Source organism: Ovis aries, chromosome 1, assembly GCF_016772045.2.
Source record: "Ovis aries strain OAR_USU_Benz2616 breed Rambouillet chromosome 1, ARS-UI_Ramb_v3.0, whole genome shotgun sequence".
Classification (NCBI taxonomy): domain Eukaryota; kingdom Metazoa; phylum Chordata; class Mammalia; order Artiodactyla; family Bovidae; genus Ovis; species Ovis aries.
The window spans coordinates 176642120-176663794 of NC_056054.1; the positions used below are offsets into that span (position 1 = coordinate 176642120).

At 38.1% G+C, this 21675-nt stretch overlaps 1 long non-coding RNA gene across 1 annotated transcript in view; it reads right to left on the bottom strand.

Moving 5' to 3' along the window:
- Window positions 1-1544: 1544 nt before the first annotated feature.
- LOC132657694 (uncharacterized) overlaps window positions 1545-21675 on the bottom strand; it is a 37023-nt gene continuing 16892 nt past the window's right edge. The window contains exon 3 of the long non-coding RNA XR_009596214.1: window positions 1545-1769. This is a non-coding gene — a long non-coding RNA (uncharacterized LOC132657694). The remainder of the gene's footprint in view (window positions 1770-21675) is intronic.

Genomic DNA, 21675 nt, shown 5'->3' on the forward strand with positions numbered 1-21675 from the left:
CACACCATCGTGATTATCAGGGTGATGAAAATCTTCTTTGTACAGTCCTGTGTATTCTTGGATGCAGTCTCAAAACAACAGAATAATCTCTGTTTGTTTCCAAGGCAAACCATCCAATATCATGGTAATCCAAGACTATGCCCCTACCAGTAATACTGAAGAAGCTGAACTTGAATGGTTCTATGAAAACCTACCAGAGATTCTAGAACTAACACCCAAAAAAAAACCCAAAAATATGTCCTTTTCATTATAGGGAATTAGAATGCAAAAGTAGGAAGTCAAGAAACACGTAGCTGCTACTGCTGCTGCTAAGTCGTTTCAGTCGTGTCTGACTCTGTGCAACCCCACAGACAGCAGCTCACCAGGCTCCCCCGTCCCTGGCATTCTCCAGGCAAGAATACTGGAGTGGGTTGCCATTTCCTTCTCCAATGCATGAAAGTGAAAAGTGAAAGTGAAGTCACTCAGTCGTGTCCGACTCTTAGCGACCCCATGGACTGCAGCCCACCAGGCTCCTCCGTCCATGGGAGTTTCCAGGCAAGAGTACTGGAGTGGGGTGCCATTGCCTTCTCGGAGAAACACGTAGAGTAACAGGCAAATTTGACCTTGGAGTACAGAATGAAACAGGGCAAAGGCTTATAGAGTTTTGTCAAGAGAACACACTGGTCATAGCAAACACCCTATTCCAACAACATAAGAGAAGACTCTACTCATGGACATCACAGATGGTCAACACCGAAATCAGATTGATTATATTCTTTGCAGCCAAAGATGGAGAAGCTCTATATAGTCAGCAAAAACAAGATCAAGAGCTGACTGTGGCTCAGATCATAAACTCCTTACTGCCAAATTCAGACTGAAATTGAAGAAAGTGGGGGAAAACCAATAGACCATTCAGGTATGACCTAAATCAAATCCCTTATGATTATACAGTGAAAATGAGAAGTAGATTTAAGGGACTAGATCTGACAGAGTGCCTGATGAACTACGGACCAAGGTTAATGATATTGTACAGAAGACAGGGATCTATACCATCCCCAATAAAAATAAATGCAAAAAAGCAAAATAACTTTCTTAGGAGGCCTCAGAAATAGCTGTGAAAGGAAGAGGAGCAAAAAGCAAAGGAGAAAAAGAAAGATATACCCATTTGAATACAGAGTTCCAAAGAATAGCAAGGATAGATAAGAAAGCCTTCCTCAGTGATCACTGAAAAGAAATAGAGGAAAACAATAGAATGGGAAAGACTAGAGCTACCTTCAAGAAAATTAGAGATACCAAGGGAATTTTTCATGAAAGATGGGCATAGTAAAGGACGGAAATGGTATGGACCTAAAAGAAGCAGAAATTATTAAGAAGAGGTGGCAAGAATACACAGAAAAACTGTACAAAAAAGATCTTCATGACCCAGATGATCTTGATGGTGTAATACACACAGATGCACATACTAACACACACATCTGCACACCCATATATTAGTTATATATTCATATAAACACACAGATACAGATTATATAGATATTACTATATAAAGAGTAAATAGCTTCCCAGGTGGCACTAGTAGTAAAGAACACTCCTGCCAACGCAGGAGATACAGCAGATTTGAGTTCGATCCCTGGGTTGGTAAGATGCCCTGGAGGAGGAAATGGCAACCTACCCCAGTTTTCTTGCCTGGAGAATCCCACGGACAGAGGAGCCTGGTGGGTTACAGTCCGTAGGGTGGCAAAGTGTCAGACACGGCTGATGAGACTTAGCACAGTATTGCATAGATGAATCTGAGGATACAGAGGAATAAATATAAATTATATTTAGATTAACCCCAGTGTTGTTCAATAGTTTACTCTGTGCACATTTCTTTTTTCAAGTCCATATTTATTTAATGCAGTTTTAAGAAAAGATGTTCCTTTCAAAGAAGCATTCAAAGATAGACATTAGAACAATCTGCCTGAGAAAAGGCAGAACTATTTCTAAGATAGTTTATAGCCCTTATTTTTTGATTCATTGAATATGTAGTCTTGTTAATCTGGTGAGAAATTAGACAAATCTGTTTCTTTAAAGCAGACAATTGTCTGAAACTAATTACTAAGTCAAGTGTTTGTATAATTGTTGTAAACATTTCTTATAAATAAGTCATTTTTCCACACTATAAACCATTTGAGACTTAAATTTTCAGGTTTCCATCCCCTGATTGGAAGTCATCTACCACAACAAAACCCCCAAGTCACTGTTCACTATAATTAAATGCTTGCATATGCCTCGAAGATAAAGCAGTGATTTCAAATTATTCAAGAGCATTATTTTAGGAATAAGTCCAACAATACACTGAGTGGATGAACAGGTGTTTCAGGTATAAATATGCCTTTTTTTCTTACCCTGCAATAACAGCTGTAGTGAGTACAGCTAGTTTTAAACACTTTTTGCTCTGGAAAAGACCAATAGTAAGAGTTGACGGCTCCATGAAATATAAAGCTATTCCAAGGTTTTTCTGGTTCTGTTTTTACTATAATTGTCTTGTCTTTCTCTTCCCTCCCTCTCCCTTCCTCAGAACAAGAGATCAAATAAGTCGGCATGACCAGAAAAAGTAGTCTCCTGAGAATCAGGAATTCTTAAAGTTGGTGGGTAAATATTCAGTATTAATATCATTAATGCTTTCATTCACTTATTCATCTATCTATGCATTCAGTCACCAAATATTTATTGAACAATGCTTATAAGTGCAAAATTATGGAGCCCAAAATGATGTAGAGTTTTTGTGTTTTTTTTAAATCCCCATTAACTCATCCTCTTTGTTGCTGTTCAGTCACTAAATCATGTCCAACTATTTGCAACCCCATGGACTGCAGCATGCCAGGCCTCCCTGTCCTTCACCATTTCCCAGAGTTTGCTCAAACTCATGTCTGTTGAGTGAGTTAGTCCATTGAGTTAGTCCATCCAACCATCTCATCCTCTGTCATCCCCTTCTCCTCCTGCCCTTAATCTTTCCCAGCCTTAAGGTCTTTTCCAGTGAGCTGACTCTTTGCATCAGGTGGCCAAAGTATCAGAGCTTCCGCATCAGCCCTTCCAATGAATATTCAGGATTGATTTCCTTTAGGATGGACTGGCTTGATCTCCTTGGCATCCAAAGAACCCTTAAGAGTCTTCTTCAGCATTTGAAAGCATCAATTTGAAAGCATCAATTCTTTGGTACTCATGCTTCTTTATGGTGGTCTAACTCTCTAATAGAGTTCTCCCTCTAGCAGGCATGTAAGAGAGCGATACTGTCCTATCACTGAAGAATTAAACTGATAGTTAATTACTTAAGAATTAAATAATCTGATATTTCCTGTAAGATTTACCAGTATAAGAAAAAATGATAAAAAATCTTTTGATAAAAAAAACTTAAAACCTTAATACTTAAAATATTTTTCTTGGTATGCAATTTTATGACATGTGGGTGTTGAAAACAATCCACTATCATAACAGCAATGATGTGGATCCGTATCAATTTGTCTGATGGGAGTTAAATGAACAGTCATCACTAGACTAGCTCTGCCTTCCATTCCATCCCAACATTCATGAAAATGCTTTTTATATTAAAGAGAAAGAGCACCCTCTTTTCCTCTTCTTTTCTTAGCAACCTTGTTTTCTACCTTTAGAGATACCATATTTCAAAAATAAAATTATGACTTTTCACTATAAGTTAGGAAGAAAACTATGAAAGCAATCATTCTAGAAATTTGAAATCACTCAGAAAGGGATATTCTTGGTATAAATTTCCACTGTCCAATAGGGAAAATAAAACTAAAGAAAAATGAACAATTTAAAAGTTCATCTTTGAATTATTATGTATGTATTTTACTTGACAGATTTTAAAATAATTGCCAAATTAACATAAGTACAGTATTAATAATTTTTTTGTAAAAATTTCAAATTCTGAACCAAAATTTTCTCTTTATTTATTTTTTTTAATTTTAAAATCTTTCATTCTTACATGCGTTCCCAAACATGACCCCCCCCTCCCACCTCCCTCCCCACACCCAGTGTGACTTAGTGAGGCTTGTCTTTCTACTGCTGAAAATACTTTTCAGTTCTGTTCAGTGGCTCAGTCATGTCCGACTCTTTGCGACCCCATGAATCGCAGCACACCAGTCCTCCCTGTCCATCACCAACTCCTGGAGTTCACTCAGACTCATGTCCATCGAGTCCGTGATGCCGTCCAGCCATCTCATCCTCTGTCGTCCCCTTCTCCTCCTGCCCTCAATCCCTTCCAGCATCAGAGTCTTTTCCAATGAGTCAACTCTTCACATGAGGTGGCCAAAGTACTGGAGTTTCAGCTTTAGCATCATTCCTTCCAAAGAAATCCCAGGGCTGATCTCCTTCAGAATGGACTAGTTAGATCTCCTTGCAGTCCAAGGGACTCTCAAGAGTCTTCTCCAACACCACAGTTCAAAAGCATCAATTCTTTGGCGCTCAGCCTTCTTCACAGTCCAACTCTCACATCCATACATGACCAGTGGAAAAACCATAGCCTTGCCTAGATGGACCTTAGTTGGCAAAGTAATATCTCTGATTTTGAATATGCTCTCTAGGTTGGTCATAACTTTTCTTCCAAGGAGTAAGCGTCTTTTAATTTTTAAAATACTTTTAGAAACATAAAAGATATCAGTTTCTGTAAATCAGGCTTTGGCTTCCTGAAGGTAACATTCCCTACTCTTCATTATTCAGATGCTTTTATGAAAGGTGAAAGAATTAGAGGTGGAGTAGAGAATAAGGGTTTGGGAATGTGTAAAGAACAGTGATTATCTGGGGCATAATACGATGGGAGGATGCAGGGAGAGGAGAGAGTGCATTCGTCTGAACATTTAATTTCCATTGGGAAGAAGAAGGAAACATGATTATGACGTTTCTACATGTCAAGCCCTGTCATAATTTATGTAATGTTCATGGCAACCATATGAGAGAATTTTTTTCCCCATTTTACAAATTAAAGAACTAGAATTAAATAAAACATTCAAGATCCTGTAGTTACCAACCTGGGAATGGAATCCTCATGTCTCTGATTCCAGAACCTGCCTCCATCCCCTTCTGGATAGGAAAAGAGGGATCTGATGAGAGCAGATTGTTCCAGAAAACAGAAACTATTTGTATGCTAGTAGCAGGAGATTCTTAGAAAATTACAAAAAATGTAGTTTATTCTTCAATGACTCAGTGATGTTTCAATAAAAAATAAAATTAAAAAATAACACCAAAGAAGTTAAGAATTATTGTTCTACTTTGGATTATTCTGGTAAACTTTCCTAAGACTACTCAAATAGCTCCTTGGTGTAACCATAAAATACTTTCCACAGGCTAAGAAAATTCTGAGATATTAATGAGTGTATACATGTGATGCCCCTTGAGTTCCTTGGGGAAAAAATAAAGACCAAGTATAAAAGTTACGCTACTCTGTTTTCCTTCCTTTAACCTGATGTCTTGCTTAAGCTGACTTGGACTTGATTCTGTTCATCTCCAGAAAAATTAAGCCACCCTTCAATGCCTAAATAAAAATAGAGGTCAGTTAATGATTTAAGTTCTACCTCCTGGCTTCCAGGAAAAAAAGAAAGGTGCTTTGATTTCATTTCCATAAGCTGAATATGCATGCATTGTCAGATTAACTTAATAAGAATTCAGAAAATAGTGGTAAGAGCAGGTGATGTGAGCATTAGAGACATTGTCCTGACAAAATTTGAGAGCTACCTTTCAAGAATACAGGAGGTAAAGAGAGGGGGCTGGGGAAAATAGCTGTTAATAAAGCCATCTATATTCCAAGTGGACATATTTAACTTTATAAAGCTTTGAAGATGTCATCAATGTGGTGACCCAGAAGACAAGCTCAGATGAAAAAATGTCTTTTTGACAGGGGAATGGGTTGTTTGTAAATGGATTTTAAGTGCACTAGATTTGTTTCCATTTGTTATATTACTTAAAAAGCTGATCACACAATTCACAATTAACAAGAGAGAGTCCCTCTGGATCAAGAAAAGAATTTTAACTCAATATGTAGAGTTGTTGATTCTATTTTCGCAACTCCTCTCATCCATCTTTTACCTGGTTCTTTTCTCTGCTTTCTCACTAGGTTCTTCAGCCTTTTTTTTTTTTTCCTAGTGGTGTCTTTCCGTCAACATTTAAACATGATCAGTGTATTGTTTGTCTAAAACAAATAAGCAAATAAAGCCCTCTCAATCACACAACCTCCTCTACTGATTGTCCAAACTTAGCTTTCATAGCTAACTTTCCTTGAAAACATATTTATACACGTGTCTGATACATGGTAAATAGTATGTATTTATCTTACGAAATAATGTCCTGCTACTACTTGATGCATTCTTCTATTTAACCCTTATCACATTACATTATGGTTGTTTTCATCTATATGATGTGTCTGTTTCCATCCATACATGGTTCATAAATCTATAGTCCCAGTCTGTCCTTTTGTCCTATAATCCAGTCCAAGGTGTCTCCAACTACTATTGGCTCTCTTTATTAGGTGTCTCATAGCACTCCACACTCAACTTGTCCAAAACTAACTCATCATCCTCACCCCAAACTTTCTTCTTTCCTCGAGTCTTTCCTATCTCAATGAAAGCTCCACCCACTTCGTTTTTAATCCAGAAACCTAGGAGTTATCCTTTACTTCTCCCCACACTTAGTAGTTAACCACTACTGTTGCTGCTAAGTCACTTGAGCTGTATCTGACTGTTTGCAACCCTGTGGACTGTAGCCCACCAGGCTCCTCTCCATGGGATTCTCCAGGCAAGTATACTGGAGTGGGCTGCCATGCCCTCCTCCAGGGGATCTTCCTGACTCAGGGATTGAACCTATGTCTCCTGTGGTTGCTGCATTGCAGGAGGATTCTTTACTGCTGAGACACTGGGGAGGCCCCAGTTAACCAATACATAGTGCCAATTAATCCCCTAAATACTGAGTAGGATACCCATTTTTCTCCATCTCACTATCTCTATTCTAGGCTGTATCACCACTATTTCCCTGAACTACTGCAACAGCTACCTAACTCTCCTTTCTACTTAACTTGCTTTAGAACAATCTTTCCTTTCACTCTACTGCCAAAATACTTACCCACTGCCTTGATCAACTGTTTAAAAATGGCTTGCAAGTTCCCACCTTTATCTCCAGCTTCCTTCCTTATCTCTACCTTCTAGACAAGCCTAAAGTGACAGAGATACATTTTTTCTTGTTCTTTGACCTGACACATTCTTATGGTGAGACCATGTATGTCGTTTCCACTCTTTAGTAAAACCTTCTCCCATTCTCTCTTCCAACCTAAGAAATCCTTAACATCCTTCAGATCTCTGCTTCTTTCTGGAAGCCTCTCCTTGTTGTGTAGACAAGTTTAGGTTCTCTTCTTTATAGTCCCCTGTATTTTTTCTAAGTTACTCATCAGACTTTATTTTAATTCTTAAGTAATTCTCTAGGTTTTCCAATACAGTACATATATTATGAGAAAAGAAAACCTGTCTCTTCTTGATCTTACACTATCCCCAGCTTCTGGCACAGCAGCTTACAATCAGTAGGTGTTTAATAATATTTGTATATAAAAGATTGTATCCAAAATAAGAAGTAATATTATTTAAGCATACAAATTCTTGATAGTTAACTCTGTCACTTTCTTATATTGGAGAACAGATTCAGATCCCTCTGAATAACAAGACCATATAATTGTTCATCCACACCAGGACATTTTTTATAGCAAAGTGGATAATATTAATGAATTAAAGATCAACAGGGATAAACTAAGACTATGCAGGCAAACCAGGACATGTGGTCACAGTCCCTTAGGAGAAAAGCAGATAACATAAATAAATAAAGCACAAGTATGTCTGTTTTGTCTAGGGGTGGGGTTTGGGAATGCTCTATTGATCTGGAGACTGCAGTAACTATGTACTTTCCTCTAATTATTGGCATGTTGGAATTTAGATCTAGTCTTAACAGATCTGATTTATCAAGAAAAATAGAAAATCCTAATTTTATATGAAATATCCTAATGTTTTAATGTTGGCAAATCATCCTAAAAGTTTTAAAACAAAACACTTCTACGTATGGGCAGAAGTTAAAAATTGGAATATGTAATAACCTACAAGGGCTTCCCTGGTGTCTCGTGGTAAAGAATCTGCCTGTAATGCAGGAGACAGGTTCAATCCCTGGGTCAAGAAGATCGCCTGGAGAAGGGAATGGCTATCCATCCACTGGATCATAGAAAAAGCAAGAGAATTTCAGAAAAACATTTACTTCTGCTTCATTGACTACACTAAAGCCTTTGACTGTGTGGATCACAACAAACTGCGGAAAATTCTTCAGGAGATGAGACCATCAAACCACTCTACCTGCCTCCTGAAAAAACGGTATGCAGGTTAAGTAGGAAAAGTTAGAACTGGACATGTAACAATGGATTGGTTCCAAATTGGGAAAGAAGTACATCAAGGTTTATATTGTCACCCTGTTTATTTAACTTATATGCAGAGTACATCATGCGAAATAGTGGGCTAGATGAAGTGCAATCCAGAATCAAGATTTCCTGGAGAAATACCAATAACCTCAGATGTGCAGATGACATCACCCTTATGGCAGAAAGTGAAGAGGAACTTAAGAGCTTCTTGAGGAAGGTAAAAGAGAAGAGTGTAAAAGCTGCCTTAAAACTCAACATTCAAAAAACTAAGATCATGGCATCTGGTCCCATCACTTCACGGCAAAAAGATGTGGAAACAATGGAAACAGTGACAGACTTTGTTTACTTGGTCTCCAAAATCACTGAAGACGGTGACCGCAGCCATGAAATTAAAAGACGCATACTCCTTGGAAGTAAAGTTATGACCAACCTAGATAGCATATTCAAAAGCAGAGACATAACTTTGCCAACAAATGTCCGTCTAGTCAAGGCTATGGTTTTTCCAGTAGTCATGTATGGATGTGAGAGCTGGACCAGAAAGAAGGCTGAGCATCAAAGTACTGATGCTTTTTTAAAAAAAATAAATTTATTTTTTAATTGGAGGTTAATTTCTTTACAATATTGTATTGTTTTTGCCATACATCAACATGTATCCACCACAGGTATACACGTGTTCCCCATCCTGAACCCTCCTCCCTCCTACCTCCCCGTACCATCCCTCTGGGTCATCCCAGTGCACCAGCCCCAAGCATCCAGTATCATGCATTGAACCTGGGCGGGCGACTCATAGTATTGATGCTTTTGAACTTGGTCTTGGAGAAGACTCTTGAGAGTCCCTTGGACTGCAAGGAAATCAAAACAGTCCATCCTAAAGGAAATAAATCCTGACTATTCATTGGAAGGACTGATGCTGAAGTTGAAGGTCCAATACTTTGGCCACCTGATGTGAAAAGCTGACTCATTTGAAAAGACCCTGATGCTGGGAAACATCTAAGTCAGGAGGAGAAGGGGATGACAGAGGATGAGATGGTTTGACAGCATCACTGATTCAGTGGACATGAGTTTGAGCAAGTTCCAGGAGTGGTAAAGGACAGGGAAGCCTGGCATGCTGTAGTCCTTGGGGTTGCAAAGAGTCACATACAACTGAGCAACTGAACAACAACAACCCACTCCAGTATACTTGCCTGGAGAATTCCACAGACATAGAAGCCTGGTGGGCTATAGTCCACAGGGTCACAACTGTCAGACACAATTTAGTGACTCGACACCATCAATTACCTACATAATCCAGACAGACGTCAGTGTCACCCACAGCATGGGAGCAGAGTACTCCAGGCATTACACCTTTAGCTGCTCAGTCATAAGGAGGTTCAGAAAAATCCCAATAGGGAGCCCAGGCAACCAGGATATTGGGAGGGCTCTCAGGAGACCTGAAAGTATCTCAATATTTCTAAATCCAACTGAGCCGCACCTAAATGTCATTCCTGGTGTAGATATGAGAAATATTTCATGAGAACCTCTAGAGGGTCTTTGTTAAAACCCAGATAACTGCATTACTTCCATATCGGTGTGTCAATTTTTATTTCCTACTCATTTATTACAATCACTCCCTAAATGCTCCCTGTGTTTGATTTGTCCTTATATTAGGCATTAAAGGTTCAGAATTTCATGCACCCTGCCTCCAATACAGTTTTACTAGTCAATTGCAAAACAAGTACTATTAGCTGCCAGGGCTTAAGGCATCAGTTTGGTGAACATAACTTGGGTTGGAAAGATTTAGCACAGCTTCTACCTCCCCATCCACAACTCCTTACCCACCATTTGTCCATGAGAGACATCTGTCTAATATTCATACTTCAGTCTGCAAGCTCTTGCTGAGTCTGGTAATAATGCACATGAAATGGTTTCATGATCAAGGACTGGATGCATAATTGACTAAACAGCTTGTGTTATTTATATTCTCCAAATGTATATAAAACAGATTCACACACATGATTATGCTAAGGATATAATTAAAGAATGAGCCACAAGGAAACTTTGAGATCATCTAACCCAGCCTCTTCATTTTACAGCTGAAGAAGCTGCGCCTGGGGGAGGCTGAGCAATGTGCTGAAGTCACACAACCTGCCAGGTGCGGTGTTTAAGTTCTAAGTGCCAAAAAAATAATTTGCCAGTGACAGAAGTCTCAGCATATGGGTGAGGATGGAGGTTACAGAATTTGGGAGACAAGTTCGGGAACCACAAGTAGTCACCAGCTGGTTACCAGGTAGGATTTTTAGAGACAAATAAACTGCCAGTGCCCCCACTCCAGTACTCTTGCCTGGAAAATCCCATGGACAGAGAAGCCTAGTGGTCTGCAATCCATGGGGTCGCAAAGAGTCGGACACAACTGAGCGACTTCACTTTCACTTTTCACTTTCATGCTTTGGAGAAGGAAACGGCAACCCACTCCAGTATTCTTGCCTGGAGAATCCCAGGGACGGAGGAACCTAGTGGGCTGCTGTCTATGGGGTCGCACAGAGTCGGACACAACTGAAGCGACTTAGCAGCAGCAGCAAACTGTCAGTGACCTAACCACAAAGCTGAGGCGGACTCCCTGCTGAGGGATTAATGCCTTCATAGTCATCTGAGGAACAAAGTGGCAATCACCAGAAATGCCTCTGTCCACAGATCTACCGAGTAGTGGAGATTTTTCAGATTTTGCTATCTTATTTCTATCTCCAAACTTCATTCTCTAGGCACTCACCTCCCCTCATAGCCTCATTTCCATTCAGTTTAGATCTTCCTTTTGCTTTCTGCTTTCTCCTTAAAGATGTTTATCTTGCTCTTTACCACCATGCCCTGGTACTCTAAAGGAATTTTCTATGATAGTTCCCTGAAACTTTTGCACTGAATATTTCATTTATGGCCTAATCACTACTGAAACCTGGATTTCTTAGAGCACTACCACTTCCCTCAACAATTTTCCTGGTAACCACATTTTATTCTTCTTGCTTTCTGTTCCCTGGCTCACTGAGTCATCTAAAGCCCAGGTCATTCTTGACTAATTTTAAGTTTCTATCTTCTCTGTCACCAAAATTCCGTTTCGAAACTAGCTTCAGAGGCCATCTCCTCCTCTTCATCTGCCATAGTTCATGCACTTAAGAGTTTCCAACTCACAACATTGCAATTGACCCTTCAATGATCCCCCTACTTGCAGCTCCTTCCCGTTCAGCCCATTCTTCATAGGACCACCAGAGGTTTTTGAATAAAGCAAAAAACAGCTAAAGTCACTATATCACATGTGTCCCATCATTTGCAAGATAAAGTCAGAATGTAAAAACATATAAGCAGTAAAAATGCTTGTATGTTTCAACTCAGTGAATAAAATTAAAGGAACATATTCTTAAATAACCAGATATGTAAAGAAACGTTTGTTTTCAATAATGTTCTCTGTAATGTTTTTAGATGAAACTCCCCCAAAGTGAAATCAACCAAAATGTTCCCAAATAGAAAGACAGTTCTAAATTTTAGACTATTTGTAAGGTGGATTATAATGAAACTATTAAAAAGTATGTTTACCCATATACCAAAACCAGACAATAATAATTAAAGAGAGTTATAGACCAATATTCTTCACAAACGTAGATACAAAAATTCTCAACAAAATAATATCAAGTTGAATCCAGAAATATATGAAGAAGATAATACATCATAACCAAGTCGTATCTGTCTTGATGCAAGGCTGGGCAAACATCTGAAAATCTATTAGTATAATTTACAGTCTCAAGAACAACAAAATGATCTCTGTTTTTTTCCGAGACAAACCATTCAATATCACTGTAATCCAAGTCTGTGCCCCGACCAATAACATTGAAGAAGCTGAAGTTGAACTGTTCTATGAAGACCTACAAGACCATCTAGAACTAACACCCAAAAAAGATGCATTTTCATTATAGGAGACTGGAATGCAAAAGTAGGAAGTCAAGAAACACCTGGAGTAACAGGCAAATTTGGCCTTGAAGTACAGAATGAAGCAGGGCAAAGGCTAATAGAGTTTTGCCAAGAGAAAGCACTGGTCACAAAAAGCACTCTCTTCCAACAACACAAGAGAAGACTCTACACATGGACATCACCAGATGGTCAACACCAAAATCAGACTGATTATGTGGAGAAGCTCTATACAGTCAGCAGAAACAAGACTGGGAGCTGACTGTGGCTCAGATCATGAACTCCTTATTGCCAAATTCAGAATGAAAATGAAGAAAGTGGGAAAAACCACTAGACCATTCAGGTATGACTTAAATCAAATCCCTTATGACTATACAGTGGAAGTGAGAAATAGATTTAAGAGACTAGATCTGATAGATAGAGTGCCTGATGAACTATGAACCAAGTGTCATGACATTGAACAGGAGACAGCAATCAAGACCATCCCCAAGAAAAAGAAATGCAAAAAGAAAAAAAATGGCTGTCTGAGGAGCCCTTACAAATTGCTGTGAAAAGAAGAGAGGTGAAAAGCAAAGGAAAAAAGGAAAGATATAAGCATCTGAATGCAGAGTTCCAAAGAATAGGAAGGAGAGATAAGAAAGCCTTCCTCAGCAATCAATGCAAAGAAATAGAGGAAAACAATAAAATGAGAAAGACTAGAGATCTCTTCAAGAAAATTGGAGATACGAAGGGAACATTTAATGCAAAGATGGGCTCGATAAAAGACAGAAATGGTATGGACCTAACAGAAGCAGAAGATATAAAGAAGAGGTGGCAAGAATACACAGAAGAACTGTACAAAAAAGATCTCAGGACCCAGATAATCACGATGGTGTGATCACTCACAATCACCTAGAGCCAGACATCCTGGAATGTGAAGTCAAGTGGGCCTTAGGAAGCATCACTACGAACAAAGCTAGTGGAGGTGATGGAATTCCAGTTGAGCTATTTCAAATCCTGAAAGATGATGCTGTGAAAGTGTTGCACTCAATATGTCAGCAAATTTGGAAAACTAAGCAGTGGCCACAGGACTGGAAAAGGTCAATTTTCATTCCAAACCCAAAGAAAGGCAATGCCAAAGAATGCTCAGACTACCGCACAATTATATTCATCTCACATGCTAGTAAAGTAATTCTCAAAATTCTCCAAGCCAGGCTTTAGCAATACATGAACCATGTACTTCCAGATGTTCAAGCTGGTTTTAGAAAGGGCAGAGGAACCAGAGGTCAAATTGCCAACATCTGCTGGATCATGGAAAAAGCAAGAGAGTCCCAGAAAAACATCTATTTCTGCTTTATTGACTATGCCAAAGCCTTTGATTGTGTGGATCACAATTAACTGTGGAAAATTCTGAAAGAGATGGGAATACCAGACCACCTGACCTGCCTCTTGAGAAACCTGTATGCATGTTAGGAAGCAACAGTTAGAACTGGACATGGAACAACAGCCTGCTTCCAGATCGGGAAAGGATACAAGGCTGTATATTGTCACCCTGCTTATTTAACTTATATGCAGAATATATCATGAGAAACGCTGGTTGGAGGAAGCACAAGCTGGAATCCAGATTGCCTGGAGAAATGTCAATAACCTCAGATATGCAGATGACACCACCATTATGGCAGAAAGTGAAGAAGAACAAAAGAGCCTCTTGACGAAAATGAAAGAGGAGAATGAAAAAGTTGGCTAAAAGCTCAACATTCAGAAAACTAAGATCATAGCATCCGGTCCCATCACTACATGGCAAATAGATAGTGAAACAGTGGTTAATTTTATTTTTCTGGGCTCCAAAATCACTGCAGATGGTGATTGCAGCCATGAAATTAAAAGACGCTTACTCCTTGGAAGGAAAGTTATGACCAACTTAAACAGCATATTAAAAAACAGAGACATTACTTTGCCACCAAAGTCTGTCTCATCAAAGCTATGGTTTTTACAGTAGTCACATATGGATGTGAGAGTTGAACTATAAAGAAAGCTGAGTGCCGAAGAATTGATGCTTTTGAACTGGGGGTGTTGGAGAAGACTCTTGAGAGTCCCTTGGACTGCAAGGAGATCCAACCAGTCCATCCTAAGGGAAATCAGTCCTGGTGTTCATTAGAAGGACTGAGGTTGAAGCTGAAACTCCAATATTTTGGCCACCTGATGGAAAGGGCTGACTCATTTGAAAAGTCCCTGATGCTGGGATAGATTGAGGGCAGGAGGAGAAAGGGACGACAGAGGATGAGATGGTTGGATGGCACCACTGACTCAATGGACAGGGGTTTGGGTAGACTCTGGGAATTGGTGATGGACAAGGAGGCCTGTAGTGCTGCAGTTCATGGGGTCACAAAGAGTTGAACACAGCTGAGTGACTGAACTGAACTGAACTGAACCATATCAACATTCTAAGGATTAAGAAATGTATTGTCATCTCCATAAATGCTAGAAAAGCCTTTTAAAATTTTCAACATACTTTCATAATTTCAGTAAGTAAGGATTACCAAAAAAATTTCTTGGTTTGATAAAAGACATTGTGATGGTTAATTATGCATGTGACATTGACTGGTCAAGGGATGTCCAGATTAAATAACCTTCTGGGTTTGATGTGAGGGTGTTTCTAGATAAGATTAGCATTTGAATTAGTGGACTCAGTGAAGTGATTGCTCCCCTCCCAATGTGGTGGGCATCATCCAATCCACTGAGCACCTGAAAAGGGCAAAAAGATGGAAGAGGAGGAATTTATGCTTTCTGATTCCTGCCTGTTTTCTTGAGCTGAGATACCAGTGTCTTCCCGCCCTTAAACTGGATTTTACACTATTGGCTCCCCTAGTTCTGAGGCCTTTAGACTGGGACTGAAATTACACCACTAGCTTTCCTGGGCCTCCAACTTGCAAACAGAAGATCATGGAATTTTTTTCAGCCTCCATAATTGCATAAGCTAATTCCTCCAAAATAAATAAACAAATATATATATATGTATATGTATACACACAGTGAAAGAAATATGAAGTGAAAGTCGTTCAGTTGTGTCTGACTCTTTGTAACCCCATGGACTATACAGTCCATGGAATTCTCCACGCCAGAATACTGGACTGGGTAGCCTTTCCCTTCTCCAGGAGATCTTCCCAACCCAGGGATCGAACCCAGGTCTCCCACATTGCAGATGGATTCTTTACCAGCTGAGCCGCAAGGGAAGCCCATATATATGAGATATATATCTATATCTCCTATTGCTTCTATTTCCTTGAAGAACTCTGACTAATACAATCATCTACCAAAATACATACATACATACATATATACATGCAAAATTATGGCTGACATAACACTCAGTGGTGAAGCTCGAATGTCTTCCTTTTAAGATCAGGAACTAGGCGATGTCCACTCTCACCACTCCTATTCAAAATCATACTGGAAGTCCCAGGTAATGCAATAAAATAATACAAAGAATTAAAGAGAGTACAGGTTGGAGAGGAAGAAATAAAACCTTATTTTCACACATGATTTTCTACAGAAAAATATCAAGGAATTGACCAAACAGCACTTGTAACTAACAAGTATTAGTTTAGTCACAGTCTAAACACAGTTTAAGCACAGACTATGTTCAGTATCGGAGAAGGCAATGGCACCCCACTCCAGTACTCTTGCCTGGAAAATCCCATGCATACAAAGTCAAAAATGCCTAGGATTAGCACCCTCAAAACTAAAAACACTAAAGAAAGCATCAAAGATTGAACAATGGAGAGATAAATCATGTTCATCATGAATTGGAGAACTCAATATCATTAGGATGTTAATTCTCCCCAGACTGATCAATAAGATAATTACAAACTCAGTCAAATTCTCAGCAGGATATTTTGCAGATACTGACAAGCTGATTATAAAATTTATAGGTATAAGCAAAGGAACTAGAAGAACAAGTTTGTTTTTTTAAAAAGGAAAACATTAACGTTAACATATGATTTGATTCAAGATTTATTTTAAAAGTCACAGTGATAAACACAGTGTAGTTTTGGTGGACAGATAGAGATACAGGTCAATGGAACAGAATACAGAGTGAAGAAATAGGTCCATATGCCTATGGTCAAATGACTTTGACGGAAGGGCACAGCTGATCTGATGGAGAAATGATAGCCTATTGTACATCTGGTGGTAGAGCAAGTAGACGCACATATGCAAAATACTGAACTCAATACATTCCTCACAACTTGTACAAAAAGATCACTCAAATTAACACAGAGACATATATATATGCATATATATAAGCTAAAATTATAAAACAGAAGAAAATGCTAGAGAAAAACTTTATCCTATGCATTAGACAAAGGAATTTTAGATACACCAAAAGTACAATCCATAAAAGAAAAGTTATAAATTGACCTTATCAAAATATAAACTTTGCCCTGTTAAGAGAATGAAAAACAAGCCACATACTGGGAGAAAATATTTGCCAAGCACATATTTGATGAAGGACTTGACCCAGAATAGCTAAAGAATTCTGAAAACTTGATAATAAGAAAACAGAAAATCCCATTTAAAAACTGGGATAGAAACTTAAATAGACACTTCACCCAAGTAGAATATGGATCCAAATAAGCACATAATAAAACACTCAACATCATTATTCATCAAGGATATGCATATTAAAACTACAACCATACATTACAGGCCTATTAAAATGGTTTTAAAATACTGTCAAGTGCTGATGAGGATAGAGAGCAACCCAAACACTCATACCTTGCTTGTGAGCGTGAAAAAGAGCACAGCCACTTTGGAAAACAGCTTGCCAGTTTGTCGTATATCTAAATATTAATGATCCAGCAATCCCACGCCTAGATATTTATCCAAGGGAAATGAAACTTATGTTCACACAAAAACCTATATAAATGTTTTAGCATCTTTGTTCATAATTGCTGAAAACTGGAAGCAACTCAAATGTGCTTCATTTCATATATGGATGAGCCATCTCTGGTGCATTCATTTAATCTAATGCTAATCAGTGATAAAAAGGCAACAACATGGGTAACTCTAAGATGATGCCATTATATGATATTATGGACCAGGACAAAGCGATAATTACTGGTTGGTGATAAATTAGTGATTGCCAGTTTGGGGGCTGGTGGAGAGATTAACCGCAAAGGAGAGGCATAGGGGATTTCCTGGGCGTAGTGAGGGAAGTGCTCTCTATCTTGATTATGGCAGTGGTTGCACAACTCTATGTATCTATCAAAGCTCAAAGAACTGAGCATCAGAATGAGTGATTTCTATTGTATGTAACTAATAAAATATTTTAAAATAACGTGTTTGAAAGAATCTTGAATTACATTGGAAGTTTTCATTTAAAATCAAGAAAAAAAAAAAAGTATTTCCCGATTGTGTGAAGAAAGAAAATCAACAGGAAAAAAAAAATACTTCAAAACAGAGGTATCATGTCAGGATGGACAATTTATGGATGAATGTTATTTTCTCTTTTCTTCTTATTTTTTCCCAAACTATCTACAAAGAACATATATTGCTTTGAAAATCAGAGAAAAAATAACCAATGCTATTTACAGTGAATGATCATGGCTCATTACTATATGTTAGATTTTTCTGCATAAATAATCCTATAGGTTTTTCAAATACATACTCATAAAGCTAAATCAATCCTCTCTCTGTCCCCAAATCTTCTCTTCTATTTATCTTTGCTGTCTCAGGAAAGGCTCATTGTCCATCCAGTCTCCCATTTCCCCAGACTAAAACTGAGCACAGGCCCTCCCTATTTTATATCTACCCTCCCTACTCTACACACCTTCCAAATTTCCTGTTGCTTTAGCCTCCAATTATCCCTGGATTCACTTATTTCCACCTCTACTCATACTGCCCTTGGCTAAATATTTTTCACTAGAACACTGCAACATTCTCGTATTGCATTCCTCTTTGTTTAAAGTGACCTTTTGCCAATTCAACCTCCATTCTGCTATTAGAGGAATCTTTGTAGAAAACAAATTTGACCATATAGTTCTTCTTCTTAAAACATACTGGTAGCTACCTATTACCTGTGAAATGAGGTTCAAACTTCCTAATGTGATGTACAAAGTACTTAATTACATTAAATATGTCACTAATATCATAGTCAAATTAATAAATGAATGGGCAAATCAAACATTTATACTTGGAAGATGTGTTTGCCGAAGAGAAGACACAAACTGGCTTCCCAGGTGGCACAGTGGTAAAGAATCTGCCTGCCAATCCAGGAGATGCAGGAGACATGGGTTTGATCTCTGGGTGGGGAAGATCTCCTGAAGTAGGAAATGGCATCCCACTCCAATATTCTTGCCTGGAAAATTCCACGGACAGAGGAGCCTGGCTGGCTACAGTCCAAGGGGCACAAGAGTGTCGGCTATGACTGAGCACGCACACATGATAAAAGACTTGTTTTGGTCTCTTCAGCCCTGTTCTCTTTACCCACCCCTCAATGCACAAGCTCTTCTTTTGTTTCAGGAAGGAGTTGAGACCACAATATGAAATTTCTGCCAGAAGAGGTTCTGTTCTCAGGAAAATCAGTCAGCTCAGTACTTATCTACACTCTGTTCTTTTCAGCTTTCTCCCCTCAGGACTTTACGGGGAAGGAGATCCAGAAACAGATTTACACATCGATTGTCCATTGTCAACAACATACCTCGCTCTAAGCACTCTCATGATGAAACTAAAGAATGACAAAAATGTATTTTCTGTGTAAAGGGAAAAATTAAAGTGGCTTTGTGCTTTATAATTCTACTTAGAATGATGTGGCATTTATACTTTGGTCTATTAAAATAGCATTTCACATACTTATTTCCATTTGCAGTCATGTGATCCAATGAGATCATCATAAAAACTTTGTTATTGTAAGGTATTATAATAAATCAAATCCTGTTTCTTTGTATTATATGTTTAGACTTCACTGTAGATGTAGATACAAAAGATAAGTGCTTATCAAAATTAGATGTGGCTTCAAGGCATGAAATATGCCCAACTATTCTTCCCATTAGAATGGAATTTAGATTCCAGAATCCCCACTGTGGCTTTTCCCTTACTGAATGCTCAACCCGGAATAAAAGAGATTCTTCTTTATTACACAGTTCTTGGAAGACTTTGTGATGGTCATCTCAAAACATGTGCTTTCCCAAGAAGTACTGGCTTCACAATGGTAAGTGAAAATCTCATATGTAATCCAGTGGACTTCGTTTAATTCAAACAATTGTATTGTGTTTTATCAACAAGTAATATTTTGTTATCCAGTTAAATTCTACATGTGATCTTTTCTATTATGGTCTCTTTTGTGTATTTAACAAAAAGAAAAGTAATAAGCAGAAGATCAATATATGCATAAGGAGTGAAGATTAATTCAAGTGACTTTATTCTGGCACATAATTTTAACTTGTGAAGTAGGATTATAATTATGCCATTGTCATAATATTATGGTAAAATGTAGGCTGTGGATTATTTTAATGTGTATTTTTAAAATAATGACAATTATTAGTTTTGAAGTCAGAAAAGCATAAAGAAAACAAAATGGCTCATAAGTCCAGCAAACAACTATAATAAATAAATAAATTTAAAACTAATACATTCATTATTGAAGAATGTTCAAATATTACAATAAAAAGTATATAATAAAATGTAAAAAATACTTCTCTTTCTCCACCTACAGTTTATTACTCAAAATATAATCACGGTTAATATCTTCTGAGATTCTCAAAGTAATATTTCTTTAAAAGAAATATACACTCTATTGCACTTTAATATTTTTATCTCTACCATTTGGCTTATTAATATACTTCTTTGTTTTATGTTTCTAGTGGTTCTAGTTTATAACCTTCATGTATCACAGTCTACACTGAATAACATTAGGCCGTGTCATGTATATTTCTCCCATCCTGTCCTTTTTATTCTTGTCATACATTTCTTCACATGTTATAAAGTTTTATTATCTTTGTTTAAAATAATTAACTGTCAAAGAAATTAAAACTGGGAAAAATGTCCATTATATGTGCCCACATTCTTTCAGTGTTTTTCATTCTATTAAATCAATCCAAATTTCCACCTGGTATAATTTTTTTAACCTGAAGTTATAAGCAGTGCAAATTTACTGTTAATTCTCTCAGCTTTGATTTGTCTAAAAATGTATTCCCTCTTCCTTCATATTTGAAAGATACTTTTGCCAGGTACAAAATGCTACGCTGACAGATTTTTTTCACTCAGAATTTTAATGATGTTACTACTTTGTCTTCTGTCTTGCAAAATTTCTGGCAAGAAATCATTTGTAGTTTGTTCATCTGAATGCAATGGATCTTTTCCTCTAGCTCTTTCAAAATTTTCTCTTTGTTATTTGTTTTCAGCAATTTGATTATAATGTTTGGTGTGGTTTTCTCCTGCACAGATTCATTGAATGTGTTTAATATGCGGGTTTGTAGTTTTCACATTTTTAACTATTATTTCTCAGACATTTTTCTATATCCCCACCCAGTCACACATAAGTTGAACTACTTTATCTCATTCTACTGCTCACCTATGTTGGATCCATTTTATTCAATCATTTTCCTCTTTGTGTTTCATTTTAAATAGTTTTTATTGGTATGTCTTCAAATTCATTGATCTTTTCTCCCACAGTGTCTGAATTCTTGTTAACTCCATCTGTAATGGACTGATTTAGATGCATGCATGCTCAGTCGTGTCTGACTCTGCAAGCCTGTGAACTGTAGTCTGCTAGACTCCTCTGCCCTTGGAATTTCCCAGCAAGAATACTAGAATGTCTTGCCATTTCCTTCCTTAGGGGATCTTCCTGAACCAGGGATCTACCTCGCATCTCCTGCATCTCCTCCATTGTCAGGCAAGCTCTTTACCATGAGCCACCAGGGAAGCCTGGACTGACTTATGCCCCACCCAAAATTATATATTTAAATCCTAAACCCTAAAACCTCAGATTATGACTGTAATGGGAGAAAGGGTCTTTAAAGAAGACACATAAGTTAAATGTGGTCATTGAGAGAGGACCTAAACCAATATAATTGGTGTCCTTTTAAGAGAAAACTAGGACACAGAGGAAAGACTATGTAAAGACACCAGAAGAAGTTTGTTATCAGTAACGCAAAGAGAGCGAGGCCTCACAATAAAACCAACTTTACCAACACTTTGATCTTGGACTTCTGCTGCTGTTGCTGCTGCTGCTAAGTCACTTCAGTCATGTCCGACTCTGTGTGACCCCATAGATGGCAGCCCACCAGGCTCCATCGTCCCTGAGATCCTCCAGGCAAGAACACTGGAGTGGGTTGCCGTTTCCTTCTCCA